Genomic DNA, 20,534 nt, shown 5'->3' with positions numbered 1-20,534 from the left:
TCTAACTGGTGTGAGGTGATACCTCATTGTAGTTTTGATTTGCGTTTCTCTAATAATTAGTGATGTTGAGCAGCTTTTCATGTGCTTCTTTGCCATCTGTATACCTTCTTTGGAGAAATGTCTATTTAGGTCTTCTGCCCATTTTTTGATTGGGTTGTTTCTTTTTTTAATATTGAGCTGCATGAGCTGTTTATATATTTTGGAGATTAATCCTTTGTCCGTTGTTTCGTTTGGGAATATTTTCTCCCATTCTGAGGGTTCTCTTTTGGTCTTGTTTATGGTTTCCTTTGCTGTGCAAAAGCTTTGAAGTTTCATTAGGTCCTGTTTGTTTATTTTCGTTTTTATTTCCATTACTCTAGGAGGTGGATCAAAAAAGATCTTGCTGTGATTTATGTCATAGAGTGTTCTTCCTATGTTTTCCTCTAAGAGTTTTATAGTGTCCAGTCTTACATTTAGATCTCTAATCCATTTTGAGTTTATTTTTGTGTATGGTGTTAGGGAGTGTTCTAATTTCATTCTTTTACATGTAGCTGTCCAGTTTTCCCAGCACCACTTATTGAAGAGACTGTCTTTTCTCCATTGTATATCCTTGCCTCCTTTGCCATAGATTAGTTGACCATAGGTGCATGGGTTTATCTCTGGGCTTTCTATCCTGTTCCATTGATCTATATTTCTGTTTTTGTGCCAGTACCATATTATCTTGATTACTGTAGCTTTGTAGTATAGTCTGAAGTCAGGGAGTCTGATTCCTCCAGCTCTGTTTTTTTCCCTCAAGACTGCTTTGGCTATTTGGGGTCTTGTGTGTCTCCATAAAAATTTTCAGATATTTTGTTTATGTTCTGTAAAAAATGCCACTGGTAACTTGATAGGGATTGCATTGAATCTGTAGATTACTTTGGGTAGTATAGGCATTTTCACAATATTGATTCTTCCAATCCAAGAACATCGTATATCTCTCCATCTGTTTTTGTCATCTTTGATTTCTTTCATCAGTGTCTTATAGTTTTCTGAGTACAGGTCTTTTACCTCCTTAGGTAGGTTTATTCCTAGGTATTTTATTCTTTTTGTTGCAATGGTGAATGGGATTGTTTCCTTAATTTCTCTTTCTGATCTTTCGTTGTTAGTATATAGGAGTGCAAGAGACTTCTGTGCCTTAATTTTGTATCCTGCAACTTTACCAAATTCATTGATTAGATCTAGTAGTTTTCTGGTGGCATCTTTAGGATTCTCTGTGTATAGTATCATGTCATCTGCAAACAGTGACAGTTTTACTTCTTCTTTTCTGATTTGGATTCCTTTTATTTCTTTTTCTTCTCTGATTGCCGTGGCTAGGACTTACAAAACTATGTTGAATAATTGTGCCGAGAGTGGACATCCTTGTCTTGTTCCTGATCTTAGAGGAAATGCTTTCAGTTTTTCACCACTGAGCATGATGTTGGCTGTGGGTTTGTCATATATGGCCTTTATTATGTTGAGGTAGGTTCCCTCTATGCCCACTTTCTGGAGAGTTTTTATCATAAATGGGTGTTGAATTTTGTCAAAAGCTTTTTCTGCATCTACTGAGATGATCATATGGTTTTTATTCTTCAATTTGTTAATATGGTGTATCACATTGATTGTTTTGCATATATTGAAGAATCTTTGCATCCCTGGGATAAATCCCAGTTGATCATGGTGTATGATCCTTTTAATGTGTTGTTGGATTCTGTTTGCTAGTATTTTGTTGAGTATTTTTGCATCTATATTCATCAGTGATATTGGTCTGTAATTTTCTTTTTTTGTAGTATCCTTGTTTGCTTTTGGTATCAGGGTGATGGTGGCCTCATAGAATGAGTTTGGGAGTGTTCCTTCCTCTGCAATTGTTTGGAAGAGTTTGAGAAGTATGGGTGTTAGCTCTTCTCTAAATGTTTGATAGAAGTCACCTGTGAAGCCATCTGGTCCTTGAGTTTTGTGTGTTGGAAGATTTTTAATCACAGTTTCAATTTCGTTACTTGTGATCGGTCTGTTCATTTTTTCTATTTCTTCCTGGTTCAGTCTTGAAAGGTTATACCTTTCTAAGAATTTATCCATTTCTTCCAGGTTATTCATTTTATTTGCATAAAGTTGCTTGTAGTAGTCTCTTAGGATGCTCTGTATTTCTGCAGTGTCCTTTGTAACTTCTCCTTTTGCATTTCTAATTTTATTGATATGAGTCCTCTCCCTCTTTTTCTTGATGAGTCTGGCTAAAGGTTTATCAATTTTGTTTATCTTATCAAGGAACTAGCTTTTAGTTTTATTGATCTTTGCTAATGTTTTCTTTGTTTCTATCATTTATTTCTGCTCTGATCTTTATGATTTCTTTCCTTCCGCTAAATTTTGGTTTTGTTTGTTCTTCTCTCTCTAGTTCTTTAGGTGTAAGTTTAGATTGTTCGTTTAAGATTTTTCTTGTTTCTTGAAGTAGACTTGTATTGCTATAAACGTCCCTCTTAGAACTGCTTTTGCTGCATCCCATAGGTTTTGGATCATCGTGTTTTCATTGTAATTTGTCTCTAGGTATTTTTGATTTCCTCTTTGATTTCTTCAGTGATCTCTTGGTTATTTAGTAACGTATTGTTTAGCCTCCATGTGTATGTGTTTTTTACGTTTTTTTCCCTGTAATTGATTTCTGATCTCATCGCCTTGTGGTCGGAAAAGATGGTTGATATGATTTCAGTTTTCTTCAATTTATCGAGGCTTGATATGTGACCCAAGATGTGATCTATCCTGGAGAATGTTCTATGTCCACTTGCGAAGAAAGTGTAATCTGCTGTTTTTGGATGAAATGTCCTATAAATATCAATTAAATCTATCTGGTCTATTGTGTCATTTAAAGCTTGTGTTTCCTTATTACTTTTCTGTTTGGATGATCTGTCCATTGGTGTAAGTTTGGTGTTAAAGTCCCCCACTATTATCGTGTTACTGTTGATTTCCTCTTTTATAGCTGTTAGGAGTTGCCTTATGTATTGAGGTGCTCCTGTGTTGGGTGCATATATATTTATAATTCTTATATCTTCTTCTTGGATTGATCCCTTGATCATTATGTAGAGTCCTTCCTTGTCTCTTGTAACATTCTTTATTTTAAAGCCTGTTTTGTCTGATATGAGAATTGCTACCCCAGCTTTCTTTTGATTTACATTTGCATAGAATATCTTTTTCCATCCCCTCACTTTCAGTCTGTATGTGTCCCTAGGCCTGAAGTGGGTCTCTTGTAGACAGCATATATGTGGGTCTTGTTTTTGTATCCATTCAACGAACTTATGTCTTTTGGTTGGAGCATTTAATCCATTAACGCTTAAGGTAATTATTGATATGTATGTTCCCATGACCATTTTCTTAATTGTTCTGGGTTTGTTTTTGTAGATCCTTTCCTTCTCTTGTGTTTCCCACTTAGAGAAATTCCTGTAGCATTTGTTGTAGAGCTGGTTTGGTGGTGCTGAATTCTCTTAGCTTTTGCTTGTCTGTAAAGCTTTTGATTTTTCCGTCGAATCTGAATGAGATCCCTGCCGGGTGGAGTACTCTTGGTTGTAGGTTCTTCCCTTTCCTCACTTTAAATATATCATGCCACTCCCTTCTGGCTTGTAGAGTTTCTGCTGAGAAATCAGCTGTTAACCTTATGGGAGTTCCCTTGTATGTTATTTGTCAATCTTCTCTTGTTTCTTTCAATAATTTTTCTTTGTCTTTAATTTTTGTCAGTTTGATTACTATGTGTCTCAGCGTGTTTCTCCTTGGGTTTATCCTGCCTGGGACTCTCTGCGCTTCCTGGACATGGGTGGCTATTTCTTTTCCCATGTTAAGGAAGTTTTCGACTATAATCTCTTCAAATATTTTCTCTTGTCCTTTCTCTCTCTCTTCTCCTTCTGGGATCCCTATAATGCGAATGTTCTTGCGTTTAATGTTGTCCCAGAGGTCTCTTAGGCTGTCTTCATTTCTTTTCTTTCTTTTTTCTTTAGTCTGTTCCACAGCAGTGAATTCCACCATTCTGTCTTCCAGGTCACTTCTCTGTTCTTCTGCCTCAGTTATTCTGCTCTTGATTCCTTCTAGTGTATTTTTCATTTCAGTTATTTTATTGTCCATCTCTGTTTGTTTGTTCTTTAATTCTTCTAGGTCTTTGTTAAACATTTCTTGCATCTTCTCGATCTTTGCCTCCATTCTTTTTCACCATCCTGGATCATCTTCACTTTCATTATTCTGAATTCTTTTTCTGGAAGGTTGCCTATCTCCACTTCATTTAGTTGTTTTTCTGGGGTTTTACCTTGTTCCTTCATCTGGTACAAAGTCCTCTGCCTTTTCATTTTGTCTATCTTTCTGTGAATGTGGTTTTCCTTCCACAGGCTGCAGGATTGTAGTTCTTCTTGTTTCTGCTGTCTGCCCTCTGGTGGATGAGGCTATCCTCAAGTACTTTTATAGCATGAAGTTTCAAGTTAGTTTGTTACTCATCTCAGTTTATTCAATAATTCTCTATAGTGGTGTTTCTCTCGTATTCTTTTTCTCTTACTTCCTAAGTAACTTCGCTATGTGTTCTCTTGAACATTTGCTTCTCTTTTTATCGTTCCCTGCAAATCACCTTATATCCCTTTCCAACTGTTTCTGTGTTTTTCCAAAATAATTTACTCACTACAGTCTTGCCATAATTTCCCCCCCCCCAACTTGCTTCATTTTCTCATCCCCTTTATTTGTATCATGGTGGTTATCAATAATTAACTTTTCCTCAGTGCCCACAAGGTACAGGACATTGCATTTGCTTCCTGGTCTCTCCATCTCATTACCTATGATATACAAACACATATGCTACTTGAGAGACAGTTCCTGTCTGCCCTCTCCCTGCACCTCTCCACCTATCACTTAATTACTTGTCCTTTTCCAGGGGCACATTACAAGGGAAGGGAGAAACTCAGTAGCTTCTATCACTCCTACATCTAATCTCTGTCACTGAATATGCTCTTCAAGTACATATGGCATCCTTCCATAGAGCTTTAGAATGTCTGTGGGCTGATGTATTCCAAGTCCTAGGCACAAAGTAGAAGAATCTGGGAAAACACACCTAATATTCCAACAACAAATGCTGTCCAAGCTTACGGCACCCTGAATGGGTGATTTTTGCCCCTAAATGTTCTGCTTAAACTGACCTAATTAAATTATCTGTGTACTCTCAAGTCTGTTAATTATATTTTTTCTCATATATTATATCAACAGCTATATTTTCCTTATCCATATTCTTATCTGCCCTTCTAGGTTGTAGGCCATTTATATTTCTTTGCCTACATCTAGTACCCTATGTGCTCTTAAAAGGCACTGAATATTTATTAAATTAGAATAAGTCATCTAATTTTATAATAAGTCACATGGAAGAGATAGAGAAACTATAATCTCTGTGTAAAGTGTATTCAGAATAAGAAAACGAATTCTTTTAAGAGTGAGGTCTCAGGAATCTGTTTCCTTGACTTCACAAGTAGACTTGGTTTTCAGAAATGTCCTTCCCTTTTGACTCTAGGCAGGAAATAAAATATCCTGTCAAATGGAAACCTCATCATGGCTGTGCAAGCGCACCTGAACTTACAGCATATAGGATTGTCAAGGAGGGTGACCAAACACATATTTATTCCCCTTCCCCTGTGAGCCTCCTGACAATCTGCCACTCACACAATCACACAGCTCTTCTGCTCTCCAAGCAGAATACAAGACCGTAAAAGAACTCAATCCCCATCAAAGAGCACTGCCGAATTTTATATCAATTTGAATTCACACACTTTATGAGTCCTCACAACTCTCTTGGAATCCTTTTCCAATTTGTTCTCCTCAGGACAGATTTTGGTCTGGGAAACTGTTTGCTTCTTCTCGGTATCCCCTCTGTTTTGCTCTCAGTAGAAGGTGGCTTTAGAGGTACTGCCATGTGGCTTGGCCCTGACCAAAAAAACAGCATCACCCACCTCCAGATAACTCCCATTCCTGCCTTGGGCTCAGAGCACATTCATGGAGTTTCACAGATAATACCTGGGAGGGAGCACCCCAGAGATGAAGTTCCATTTGGGTCAGCTTGGTGAAATTACAGAAAGCAAAGTGGACTTACAGAGAACCCCAGTTTCTGTTCTAGCACCAGAAGAATTCATGGGAGGACTTTGAACCAGCCCTTGCACCTTATTAAGCCTCAGTTTTCTCTCCTGTAAAAGGAAGTATTATACTTAATTATATGTATGGATCCTGTCAACTCTAAAATTCTATGCTTAGACTTTCTAACTTAAACCCAATAATCTCTCCTCCCCAACAGGAATCTATTCTAAGGAAGTAACCCAAGATATAACCGAAAGTTTATATGCAAAGGTATATTGCTTATAATAGGAAACCTGGAAAAGACTAAAAATATATTTAACAATAAGGGATGGCTAAATAAATTCTGATACATCCAAATAGTAGGATTTTATGCAACTATTAAAAAATATTTTCAAAGAATATATAATACCATAGTGTGCTTATTTTACATCTTTCATTAAGCAAAAGAAAGCAATATTCAAAATTATCCAAGATTTTTAACATACAAAGAAGTACAATACATCAAAATGTCAGTATTTGTTACCTCAGATAGTTGAATTATATGTGTTTTAAGGTTGTTTCATAGATCACATTTTTCAACTTCTCTACATAAGACCTGTGATATTACCTTTTAGTGAGAAAATGGACAAGTATGGGTTTTTACTATTAAGTTTAAAAACCAAGGATGTTTTTCCCTAAGGAAAAATCCAGAATATAACTATATAATTATGGATTTTAGAGAGATGAAAAACAAACAAACAGAAATTTGGGAATAAATTTCCATAAGTGAGTAGGGCAAAATGATCCCAGGTTTACAAATAAGTTATCTGGTGACTATGTAGCCATCAATTTCACAGTGCTGTTTAAAAACAGGTAATTTCTGTGATGTGTCAACAGTAGAAAACACAAAGAAATCCTTATTATTTATAGCAACATTATTACAATTCAAAAGAGGAGTGCATGTTTTGAAAACATCTTAAGGGTAAAATAGAATATCTTGATATTGAGCTATATAAATTGAAATGGCTTTCAATAGCCTTGTTCTTTCATAAGAAATTTTCATGAATAGAATAGATACTAATCCGATTAATATTTTTTAGGTCAGCTGCTCAAAGCAGCCCAGGAAACTCTGTGCTTGCAAGAACTGTTCAGTAGATCACAATCTTTTTTTTGTTGCCGTTAACAAGTTTTCTTACTTGATTTAAACCAGTGCCCTAACAATAAAGCACTTTGTGGTATTATAAAATAAATAACAGTTTTAAAATATGACCTGAAAAAGATCACCTTTGCAGGGGTTCAAATTGTTTTGTCTTGTTTTAATTTCATTGACATTAGCAGCCAGTTTTTTGTAGCCATGCTGTTTAATTCAAGCTCATGACCTCTGAGCCTATGTTGTTACCTTGAGTTTGTCGGAAATTAGGTGCCCTCCCGTCTGAAGAGAGAGCAGTGAAGCAAGTAACCTTGTAAGCTCCCTCCCATGTCTCTGGGTCCAGGGCTTGGCAAATCAACTTCCTGGTGGACAGTATTCTGAAGCATGATGTCACAAAAACTGTTTCTCCCTAGGTGATTAAATTCTTCATATGAAATTAAGTGGGTCACACCAGCACAGGTTATGTTACAAATTTTGTTCACACTGAGCGAGAAGTTAATCTTAACATTTGCAAAAGGGGATTTAAAACTTTGTGAAACCAAATATACTGACATCTTTTTTTTTTTTTTTAATTTTATTTATTTATTTATTTATGGCTGTGTTGGATCTTCATTTCTGTGCGAGGGCTTTCTCTAGTTGCGGCAAGTGGGGGCCAATCTTCATCGCGGTGCGCGGGCCTCTCACTATCTCGGCCTCTCTTGTTGCAGAGCACAGGCTCCAGACGCGCAGGCTCAGTAATTGTGGCTCACGGGCCTAGTTGCTCCGCGGCATGTGGGATCCTCCCAGACCAGGACTCGAACCCGTGTCCCCTGCATTGGCAGGCAGATTCTCAACCACTGCGCCACCAGGGAAGCCCCTGACATCTTAAGAGACAATCAAACCAGCCGCTTTAGCCCCTGACAAAGGATGTTTGCTAATCATATTAAATGCTCTAGTAGCAGTCTACATTAACTACATAAACGATATGCTCTTAAATTTACAAAATGAAGAACAATCAGATACATAACCAATCCGTAGGAGAAAAAAAGGCACACGGTAAAGACTCCCAAAGAAATGAATGCAAGCAGTTAGTTTCTGTTCAGCCAGCCACACATGAGAATAGTTATGAATTATTCAAATTGTAGTCCTATTAACCTTTCCTTCATCAACTGTCCTGAAGAGGATTAGGAGGTGCTGATTTTCCAATGTAGGTGTTTCTTGCCTCTTTGCATGTTCTGCCTCACTTATGTGCTTTATAGAATTGTGTCGTCATGAGTCACAACACTTAAGGATTTTTCAGAGTTGTAACAGTGCCAAAGCTATTTTAATAATCTCTACGGATTCATTGTAGGCCTTTTTTTTTTTTTTTTAATAATGTTAGAGAAATCTTGCAGTGTGCAACATTCATTTTATTCTTTCTGGCAACCTCCTGTGATGAAAGTTTTTTCTCTCCCACGGGTCTTTCTTAACCCCTGGCTGCTTCTTTGCACTATAAGTCTTCAAAGGGATTTTGATGCTAATTTTCCAATGCAGTTGGCTTTGGTGTCAGGTAATTTCCTGAGTTAGATGACTGTGGAGAAAAACAGCTAAAAGGCTGTATTGGTGGGCAGTTTACAGCCCTTGTTACAGATCAAGGTGGTCTTTTTTTTTTTTAATTGAAGTATAGTTGATTTACAATGTTGTGTTAATTACTGCTGTAAGGGTGATCTTTTGAAGGCTACTGTCAATCCAACATTGGTAAATTGTTTAAAATGCAATCTATGTATGTAGTTTCTAATCTGAAGCTCTTTATGATAAAAGTTCTTTATACCCCATTTTAATTTGAAAAAAATCACTAATAAATAACATATAGACCATTTCTTGAGAATCCAAGTAACAAAATGAACTGCTTTCCTTAATGTGTTTTTCTTTCATGTTTAAAAGAAAATTTTAATTGACTACCAAGTTTAACACTCTTCCCACAGTCCGTTTTGCACTGAGAGTATGTATAACCTTTTTTTTTTTTTTTTTTAACATCTTTAGTGGAGTATAATTGCTTTCCAGTAACAACCTTTTGACTGGTTATCCCCCCCCCAGCTGGTTTGGAGGTGGGAGCAAGCAACCCTAGATATTTGCCTGAAATGGTCGCTGTATTCATGCTGTGTCCTTACTCAAACTTATACTATGAAGCAAATGATTGATAATGTGTATCTGATTGAAAATGACAGTTTAATCAACAAGAGAAAGTCAGGTGTCAAAGCACTTTCTCGTTGTCCCTCTTGTTAAAAAATCATAAACATTTTTACCAAATAGTTCAAACGATGATTTATTGAGCATTTAGTTTGTTTCCAAGCTCACTGCTTGGTGCTTCCCTTGAACTATCTTATTTAATCTTTCTTCGTGTAACTCTTTAAAGTAGGAAGTTTACAGAAGAGTAATCCAGGTTTAGAGAGGTTAAATAATCTCTCCAAGATCCCAAACTAGCACGGGCGGGCGGGAGCCGGGTTTCACACCCACATCCGGGTAAGTCCACAATTGATCTTCTTAAGAGCTCTGAGCTCCTACTGTCCACGTCCTTTTGTGGTATAGAATATTAAGGAAAAATCTGTGCAGACCTCTTAAGGGTTTAACCACAAGAGGGAAAGCTTTGAACACAGTTCTGGAGGAGCTTAGGTTTCCTCCACGGCACTAAGATTAAACATTCATTTCCTGCTGTATCCATTTAAGAAATAGCAACTGAACAAAATGAAAAGACAACCTACGGACTGGGAGAAAATATTTGCAAACAATGCGACCGACAAGAGATTGATTTCCAAAATGTGTAAACAGCTCATACAACTCAACAACAACAACAACAACAAAAGCCAATCAAAAAATGGGCAGAAAACCTAAATAGACATTTCTCCAAAGAAGACATACAGACACAGGTGGCTAATAGGCATATGAAAAGATGCTCAACATTGCTAATTATTAGAGAAATGAAAATCAAAACTACAATGAGGTACCACCTCACAACAGTCAGAATGGCCATCATCAAAAAGTCTACAAATAATAAATGCTGGAGAGGATGTGGAGAAAAGGGAACCCTCCTGCACTGTTGGTGGGAATGTAAGTTGGTGCAGCCACTATGGAGAACAGGATGGAGGTTACGTAAAAAACTAAAAATAGAGCTACCATATGATCCAGCAATCCCACTCCTGGGCATATATCTGAAGAAAACTCTACTTCAAAAAGATACAAAGAGTATCTTGAAGTAGAAAAAACTCTACTTCAAAAAGATATGAACCCCAATCTTCATAGCAGCACTATTTACAATAGCCAAAACATGGGAACGAACTAAATGTCCATAGACAGATGAATGGATAAAGAAGATGTGGTATATATACAATGGAACATTATTCAGCCATAAAAAAAAAGAATGAAATAGTGTCATTTGCAGCAACATGGATGGACCTAGAGATTATCATACTAAGTGAAATAAATCAGAAAAAGAAAGACAAATACCATATGATATCACTTATATGTGGAATCTAAAATATGACACAAATGAACTTATTGACAAAACAGAAACAGACTCACAGACACAGAAAACAAACTTATGGTTCCAAAGAGGAAAGGGTGTGGGGGAGGGATAAATTAGGAGTTTGGAATTAGCAACTACAAACTACTATATTTAAAATAGATAAACACAGATAAACAACAAAGTCCTACTGTATAGCCCAGGGAACTATATTCAGTATCCTGCAATAACCCATAATGGAAAAGAATATGAAAAAGAATATATATATATTTATATAGATATATTTATTATTTATGCATATTAAAAACTGAATCACCTTGCTGTACACCAGAAACTAACACAACATTGTAAATCAACTATAATTTAAAAAAAAAAAAAGAAAATAAGAAATAGCCCCTGAGCCCTCCGTTGGGCCAAAACTGTTGCTGATTACTTGGTGTAGAAAGATGAGTAAGATATCTCCCTTCCTAGGAGAGTCCATATCTAAAGAGAGAAGTTAGGTATATAAACACATTATTATGAAATATGAGCTAAATTTGGGAAGTCAGCAAGACTGTGGAAGCAGCAGGGTGGCAGTGCAAGGCCTGAGGGACAAAGCAGTCGCTGTCCGGAGGACAGAGCCCCATGGTGGGAGGGAGGAACAGCGGCTGAAATAAGGTGAAGCCCCAGTCACCCAGGACTCCTCCCATCAGCCTTCCTAAAGTACTGGGAAGAAAATGGAGGTGATTCCTTAAATCTTAATTATGTAGCCACTGGTTTGGGGATCCCAGGATTGTTCAGAGTTGATATTGTCCCAACACCTAGATCTCTACTTTTAATATAGAGTCCCCAGATATAGTTTGGTTGATTCTAGTAGGCGGATTAGGCTCATAGATTCAAATCTACGAGCATTTTAAATACAACTGAAATCTAATCTGTTTAAGTAACAGTTAAACACAGGGTTTTGATGAAAAGAAAATGAAGAATTTTACCTCCCACCTCTGAGCTGTGATTAGAAGTTTGCCCTAGAAAAATACTTTGAGACTAGCCCTTCATATAATGATGTAGTGTTTTTCAGTGTCTGTGTTTATTGAGTCATTTCATGTATTTTTAAAAATATTTTTAAAGATGCAGTGAGATTAATGCTGCATTTCCAATGAGTTAGTAACTGGCACTTCAAAATATTTGGTCAGCAGAAGTAGTAGATAATGATCAGTATTTCAAGGGATTAGTGGCAACTTAAAAGTGCGTATAGGTATTTCACTAGTTGGTTTAAATGTCCTGGGAGCCCGTTTATTCTTAATCTCTGTTATTCATTTTTCTTTTTCTTTTTTCCTTGTTCATGAAGTTGAGTCAGCAACTGAAACATATTCAAATTAGACTTGTCATACAGGAAAAAAAAAAAACCCTTACTTTGTCAGGGTGGGTGGAGGGGAAAAAAGCAAATTTTTGTCAGTCTTTTGTATTTCAGCAGCTGGATTCATTGCTACCATGGTAACGGACCACATGATGAGGTGTATTAGATTGCTGTGTGTTGAGCACAAGGGGAAGAATGAACACAGCGTTTTATTGAAGTTAAAGGTTACTTTGGAGTTTCTTCTGTGGAAATGTGTAAGGTCAAATACTCTAGCTTTCAGCATATGTAGTACTTTAGAGGAAGAATTAGGGGCATGTTGCTGCATTTAACTACAAAACCAGGTAAGGTTCAGTTGAATCTATGAAACTGACCTCCTCTTACTTCTTCTGTTGCCGTGGCATAACTTGCCGGGTGGAATTTCACTGTCACCCGCCCCCCACATGGGCACAGGACAAATTTCTCCTGTCTCCATACCCCAACTCCCCCACCTCCGATTTCATCTGTTTTTAATTTGAAAGTCTGAAACATTGTGAATTTGTATAGTTCTGTGGTATTACGGGTGAGGGCGTGCATGCAAGTCAAAGAAAGAAAACTGGAAAGGAAGTCATAAGAATGCAATAATTAGCATCTTTGGATCAATGTAAACCTGAGAAAAGTGTTTCCTTGTTTTCTTCTTTGAAAACGGTCCACTTTTCTTAGAGGACACCTCATTAGTGGCATGGATCCAAAGCTGCTTGTCTCTTATATTAAATGAAGACATAGGACCAAGTTCTCCAGCATGTTATTCAGTGTATTTATTCTATCTGGGCTTCCATTCCTCTTTCTTTCTATTACTACCAACCTTACCCAACACGAAGAGTTCGGTTTTATCTGTAATTTTTACAACATATTTTATTTCCATTAATATTCCATTCTTTCAGACACTGTGGTCGTATGTGTCTTAGGGGATTTGAAAATAGAAGTAAATACAATACGGGGTAGTAGAAAATGAACTCTTTTGCTTAGAGGCTGGTAAGAGCCGAATGTAAACAATTCAGTGTGGCTCCGTGAAGCATCAATTCCCAGAGCACAGTCGACTCCTCATTGCGTTGTTTACGTATCACCCTAGCAGCTTGCTTCAAAAGGGGAGGCTTTGGTATGTGCGGAGCAAGTTAAAGAAGAAGAAAATTTATGAATAACTTGTTTTGATTTCTTGTTCCTGCTTTCTACTGATGTTTGATGTTTAGCTTTCTCATAAGACATTAGGATTTACTTTCATTTTTTAGTTAAGGGCTAACCTAGGCAACTTTTCTCCTCCTTGAACAAAGTTGTCTTGGCAGCATCAGAGACAAAACCTAACTAAACACTAGCAGAACCCACTGTTATTCAAGGGTATTCACTGCCCAGTATTCACTGGAGTGTTTTCTTATAGGAGAGGCTTTGAAAAGTACTTTTGAAAAATACTTTCTTAGCTAAAAGCAATTTACTTGCCACTAATTGGCACATATTAGGTTAAAAGCCAATACATTATCCCAAGGTTAGTCCTATACCACTCTTTCTTCAAAAAGGGACACTTAGATTTTTTAAAATTCGTTTATGCTCTGTGATTTTCATTGCTATTTTCTTAGTCTCTCTAGTTTTCATACATTCAGGCCATCTTCTAAATTTGAGCAAGGAGTCGTAATTATTCAAAACAATTTTTTGCCATGATTGCAAATAAGGGGAAGTATTTCCATGGTAACAAATATCAGAAGCATTATAATAGCACATTTGTAACATTTGTAAAATGTCCATGCTTGTATCCAAATTCATTCTTTCTTTTTTCCCTTTGTTGCTTTGAATACAGAACAAGCTATGAGCATGTCCTCCAAAATATTTTCACAAGCCTAAGTTGTTATTACTTAAAAATAGGAAATTACCAAGAATTGGTGAAAGATGGTACCTGGTAAAATATTTTAAATTGTGAAATTCTCACAAGGTATTGGCAGTACCTGAGGTAGAAAGAGGCAGAGAGAGAGAGAGAGAAAGGCACAGAGACACAGAGAGAAGACACAAGAAAAGAAAAATAGACAAAAGGTAAAGCTAAAAGTGTGAATGATCTCTTAACCAAGCTTTCTTCTTTCTCTCAGTATTAGAATGGGTTAAACCTCTATATACAAAAAAAGAGAGACAGTATAGTGTGGATGAGGTGAAATTAGAAAAAAATACTAGCATTCCACTTTTCCATGTTTCAAGTATGTGGTAAGGCATGAATAGTTCCTTTCTATTAATTGAAATTAAAACAAATTCCTATAGCTGAATATGTTTCAGTCCTTCCTGTTTTGGGCTAAGATATCAGCTAGCTTTGGCATTAGAGCTAGAAGTGTATAAAAATCAATATAGATCCAATTTTTGTGATTTTTATACACTTGACACTAGGCCATATGCACATGTCCATTTTTAAGGTTATCATAACTGAGAGGTCCATAAAACGGAAGCTCCTTTTAAATTTTATTTTTTAATAAGAATTGTATGTATTTAAGGTATACAACATGATTTGATATACATGTAAGTAGTGAAATGATTACTACAGTCAAGCTAATTAACATATCTTCGGCTCAAATAGTTACCATTTGTGTGTGTGATGAGAGCACCTGAAATCTCTTAGCAAATTTGTGTTATACAATATACAGAATTATTAACTCTAGTCACCAGGCTGTACATTAGATCTCCAGACTAGTTCATCCTACATAAGTGCAACTTCATACCCTTTGACCAACATCTCCCTGTTTCCCTCACCCCATATCCCCTGGTAGCCATCATTCTAACCTCTGCTTCTATGTATTAACCTTGTTTAGATTCCACATATAAGTGAGATCATACAGTAGTTTTCTTTCTGTGTCTGCCTTATTTCATTAGTATAGTGTCTTCCAGGTTCATCTGTTTTGTTGCAAATGGCAGGATCTTACGCTTTTTTAAGGCTGAATAGTATTCCATTGTATGTATATGCCACAATTTCTTTATCTATTCATCTGCCGACAGACACTTAGATTGTTTCCATATCTTGGTTATTGCGATTAACGCTACAGTGAACGTGGGAGCACAGATATCTCTTCCGGTACTGATTTAATTTCCTTTGGGTATATACTCAGAAGAGGGATTGCTGGATTATACAACAGCTCTATTTTGAGTTTTTATAGAAACCTCCACACTGTTTTCCATAATGGCTCTATGGAATACTTTATAGTCTTAAGAAGCGAAATGACTTTTGATGTTCTTGCTTTAAATTAGAAATTTTGCAAAGATGTTTTGCTTGAATCATTTTTGTCAACTCTTGTTTAAATCATGCTTTATTGTTAATTTTGTATGATTGGGAGTATTTCTTAACATTTTAGCTCTAATTTCTAGAGCTCCCTAGCCTCTCAGACAAATAGCTCATTATCTGCAAACATTTACCTCTATTAAGGAGATAGATGTTCAACAGAGTCATGATAAAGAAGAATTGTATTGACTATTAGAGCCTCTTCAACAAAATTAATGATAATTTTTCCACCCCAAGGCAATGTTTCTGAAATAGATGAAGATCAAGCCAATGAATGATGACTCAATATCAGCTAGATATTCTACTTTTAGGTGTTGCTATATTTAAACCTATGACTTCATTAAAGTGGATTTTATTATTGACAACCATGTGGTTTTTTGTGTGAAAAAATTGGACTCTTTTAAAATATTCTTAAATATTTCAAATGAAAAAAAGAGTGATTGGATCATGATCATGATGGTGATTATAATGGCAATAATGGTTAATTCAGAGAGAAAGACAGACTTCATTAGAAAGCTCTAAGCTCTGTATGTAGTCAAAGGCCAATGTTTTTAGAAAGAAATGGAAAATTTCTAATAGGTGGTATGATTTTCAGATATTTTCTCCCAACTTTCATTAACTCCATTAATAGCATTTACAAATCACTAACAGTAGTGCTTGTTATGTTCTTCTCAGAGTTTATTATAAAAGATGTTGACTTTGTTCAATAAGCAATAGAGGCTTCCATCAATAATGATTAAACTCACCAATAATTGTACAATGTGTGGACCAGTATCTGATAGGAAAAGAGTAAGTGCATTGCTAGGAATGAACAATTCGTTACATTTTTAATATATAAAATGGTACAATCAACTGGTTTCACTTTCATGATAATATTAGCTTGATACATTTTAGAGTGATATTATTATTATTATTGCCCTCTACCTGGCATTTGCATTATAAAATGTTCACTCTTGACACCATATAAATATCTTAATTATCTTTTAAATTTTTAATTATTTGTTTTAAATAACAATATTTCATGTCTGAAACTTACTAATTTGGGTTTGTTTGGGGAAAAATTATACTTAGAAAAACCACTTGCCTCTACCTCCCCTCATATGAAAAAAAAAATAGTAGATAGATTAGTAATTCCAATATAAAATGTGGATCCATCAAAGTAGTAGAAGAAAATATAGAACTTGAGATAGAGAAGTATGCCTTCAAAGGCAGAAACCATAAAGGAATGGTTATATGAAAACTTATTACTTCTGGAAAATGCTATAAGCAAAACTAAAAGTCAAATAGCAAACTAGAATCAATATTTGCAACATACATGAAAGAGAAAAGGTGAGTATCTGTAATATATAATGAAATCTCATGAATCAATAAGAAAGAGAACAGCACTAATTTTTTTTTTATTTCTTTATTTATTTATGGCTGTGTTGGGTCTTCGTTTCTGTGCGAGGGCTTTCTCTAGTTGCGGCAAGTGGGGGCCACTCTTCATCGTGGTGCGTGGGCCTCTCACTATCGCGGCCTCTCTTGTTGTGGAGCACAGGCTCCAGACGCGCAGGCTCAGTAGTTGTGGCTCACGGGCCTAGTTGCTCCGCGGCATGTGGGATCTTCCCAGACCAGGGCTCGAACCCATGTCCCCTGCATTGGCAGGCAGATTCTCAACCACTGCGCCACCAGGGAAGCCCCAGCACTAATTTTTTAAGACCTTTTTTTAGTGCAGTTTTAGGTTTGCAACAAAATTGAGGGGGGCGGTACAGAGATTTCCCATATACTCTCTGTCCCCACACCTGCATGACCTCCCTCATTATCAACACCAATCACCAGAATGGTACAAAATTTTTTACCAAAGATGGACCTACATTGACATATAATAATCACCCAACGTTCATAGTTTACCTTAGGGTCCACTCTTGGTGATGTACATTATATGGGTTTGGATAAAGGTATAATGATATATATATATATATATATATCCATTGTTATAATATCATATAGAGTATTTTCACTGCTCTAAAAATCCTCTGTGCTCTGCCTAGTTATCTCTTCTCCCCACACACACAAACCCCTCCCCCATCTCATCGTGGAAACAACTGATCTTTCTACTGTTGCTATAGTTTTGCCTTTTCCAGTATGTCAGGTGGTTAGAATCATACAGTATATAGCCTTTTCATATTGGTTTCTTTCACTTTATAATATGCATTTAAGTTTCCTCCATGTCTTTTCATGGCTTGATAGCTCATTTTTTTTAGCACTGAATAATATTCCATTGTCTGGATGTACCACAGTTTATCCATTCACCTACTGAAGGACATTTTGGTTGCTTCCAAGTTTTGGTAATTGTAAATAAAACGGCTCTAAACATCTATGTGCAGGTTTTTGTGTAGAAATAAGTTTTCAGCTTTTTTGGGGTAAATAACAAGGAGTGCAATTACTAGAACATATGGTAAGAGTATGTTTAGTTTTGTAAGAAACCACCAAATTGTCTTTCAAAGTGGCTATACCATTCTGAATTCCTACCAGCAATGAATGAGAGTTCCTGTTGCTCCACATCTCACCAGCATTTAGTGTTGTCAGTATTCTAGACTTTGGCCATTCTAATAGGTGTGTAGTGATATCTCATTGTTTTAATTTGCATTTCCCTAATGACATATGATGTAGACATTTTCCATATGCCTGTTTGCCATCTGTATATCTTTTTTGGTGAGGTGTCTGTTTAGGTCATTGGCTCATATTTTAACCAGATTGTTTTCTTATTGTTAAGTTTTAAGAGTTATTTGTATATTTTGAATAACAGTCCTTTATCAGATGTGTCTTTTGCAAATATTGTCTTCCAGTCTCTGGCTTGGTCTTCTCATTCTCTTGATATTGTCTTTCATGGAGCAGCATTTTTAATTTTAATGAAGTTCAGCTTATCAATTATTTCTTTCATGGATCATGTCTTTGGTGTTTTATTCACTATTATTTTTAAAATACCTACAAATTAAACAAACAAATACCATTTTAATCTTTAGCAAATATTTTTAAAAGAGAGAAGCGAGAGGGTGATAACACCCAGTGTTAGGAAGGGGTGGAAAACGCTGCTATTGAGAGTATAAACTGACACACTGGGGAGGGGGTCAGCCTCTAAATGTGTAATAAAGGCTTTAAAAATTACACACCCTTGGACCCAACAATTCTACTACTAGGAACATATCCTAACAAAATAAATGGTCAAGCATATATACAGGGTTTTTCATTGTTGTGATGTTTATGAGTATAAACAAGGGCAATCATTATGAAAAAAATATCTGAGAAATGTTACAAACATGCCAGCTTATGTTTCTGCTCTGATAGCTCTAAAGCTGTAAGAAGTCATAGACATGGCTCTGTGCTTACCTAGAGCCAAACCTGCTCCCCTGCTCCTCTTTTTAGTTAGAACATGTATAAGGCAGCATGTTGTAGAGAAAAGGGTCTTGACTTAAGAGTCAGAATGCCTGGGTCCTGCTGTGGGCTAGCTGAGATAATCTAAGTATACAAATATAAGGCATTATTCAAATGCTAATGTTAGAGAGTAGAAAAGTTTATGAATCCCTTTATCCACATATATGCATTTGTCTTCACAACTGATGTTTTAAATTAAAAGTCCCCTATCAAACTGGGGGAGAGAGGGTACATTTTTATAATTGCACTGAAAGAAAGTGCCAGATGGTGAAATCTGGAATGGCTTGACTTTGATAGAAAACAGCATAATATTTTGAATAGGATATACTTCCCAATTGTTACTGTTTGAATTTCATTTAAAAGAAATTTCTGCTCATGTAAGGATGGCAGAGGATAATTGATGTCAACTGTAGCCTAGCATTTAGGTGTAGTGGAGATGGCAGAAATCTAGAGGAGTGTTGTTCAATGGAAACTTCTGTGGTGTTAGAAATGTTCTGTGTCTACACTGTCCAATACGGTAACTACTAGCCACATGTGACTGCTGATCACTCAAAATAACACTAGCATGACTAAGGAACTATATTTCTAATTTTATTTAATGCTAAGTAATTTAAACTAAATAGCCACATTTGACAAGTGCTTTCCTCTTGGACAGTGCAGCTCTAGAATTAAGCACAACAAATCTGTGAGGATTTTTTATGTAATTATTTAATTTTTTATTTAATTTAATGTATGGATTCATTTCAAGCATCTATGATGAATTAGGGTGACATAGGATGAAAAAGTGAATATTCTTTATGAAATTTCCCTTCCATTCAAAGAAATGCTGATCAGAGAGGTACTTTGATTCTGGAGCCTGTTAAGTCCAAGGTTTCCCATAGAAGTCTTGGTCTCAAATATTCCTTAGCCTTGCTCACTCAAGAATTCTAATGTTCATTCATTTTCTCGTTGATTAAAAAAAACCACTTAGGTTGAATTTATATGTGTCAGTGTGTAAGAATAAATGCACTATTTTCCCTTATTCTCACACTACTACCACACTCACAACACTTCTTACCAATGACACGTCTTACCTCATGTGCCCGACGCACAGTGAGGCCAAACAAATCGAAACGTTGGAGTTTGGAGCAGAGAAAGCTTTATTGCAGGGCCATAAAAGGAGATGGGTGGCTTGTGCCCAAAAGAAAACCCGAACTCTTGAAAGGGTGTCAGCAAAGCACTTTTAAAGGCAAAGGAGGGGCGAGGTTGGTTGTTGCAGACTTCTTGATGCAGGAATCCTTTGTTCTTGCAGCTGTCCACGTAGGTCAGGTCACGATGTTCCTGTAAATGTCCAACAAAACAAATGTTATTCTCTGCTCTGCAACTTTTTATCTGTATATGAATGGACTCTTAAAGGTCAGAGCCATGAGAATAGGCTATCCTGTGTATTTCAGGCTGTAGGCAACATTCTTTTACAAAAGGTGCAGAGCCAGCATGACTAAGCACAGGTCAACAAAGCACAAAAGCTAAAGCAAAAGGAACAGATCTAATATGGAGTCAGATTTGTTCTTCGCTATTACATGCTGACACCAGATGTATGGATTTTCCACACCAAGCAATTATGACTAACTGCCTGGAGTCAGTGTCAGATCCCTCAGGGTAAGGACTCAGTTGCACAGACTGCCCCCACTCCCACTTCACATGTCAGGTACAAGTCCAGGTTGTCACCTGTGCTTCTCACAGATTGGCTACAAATTGGGAGGTTCCCACAACCGACTCCTCAGTTTCAGTCGTTTGCTAGATCAGCTCACAGAACTCAGGAAAACAATTATGTTTACTGGTTTATTGTATA

General features: G+C 36.5%; 1 protein-coding gene across 39 annotated transcripts in view; it reads left to right on the top strand.

Annotated features, from left to right (window-relative positions):
• Positions 1-20,534, top strand: part of DTNA (dystrobrevin alpha) — a 387,334-nt gene that overhangs the window by 202,870 nt on the left and 163,930 nt on the right. Inside the window, exon 1 of one of the 39 annotated variants that reach the window (XM_082416078.1) lies at positions 10,647-12,350. The exons of the other annotated variants lie outside the window; for them this stretch is intronic. The gene's annotated coding sequence lies outside the window, so the exon portion shown is untranslated. Of the gene's footprint in view, positions 1-10,646; positions 12,351-20,534 lie in introns of those variants that run through there. 39 annotated transcript variants of the gene reach the window in all.

The sequence above is a fragment of the Balaenoptera physalus genome, assembly GCF_965194825.1.
Source record: "Balaenoptera physalus genome assembly, chromosome: 12".
NCBI classification, from domain to species: Eukaryota; Metazoa; Chordata; class Mammalia; order Artiodactyla; family Balaenopteridae; genus Balaenoptera; species Balaenoptera physalus.
The sequence above is the reverse complement of the archived record's forward strand: the minus strand, read 5'-3'. Positions and strand labels throughout refer to the sequence as shown.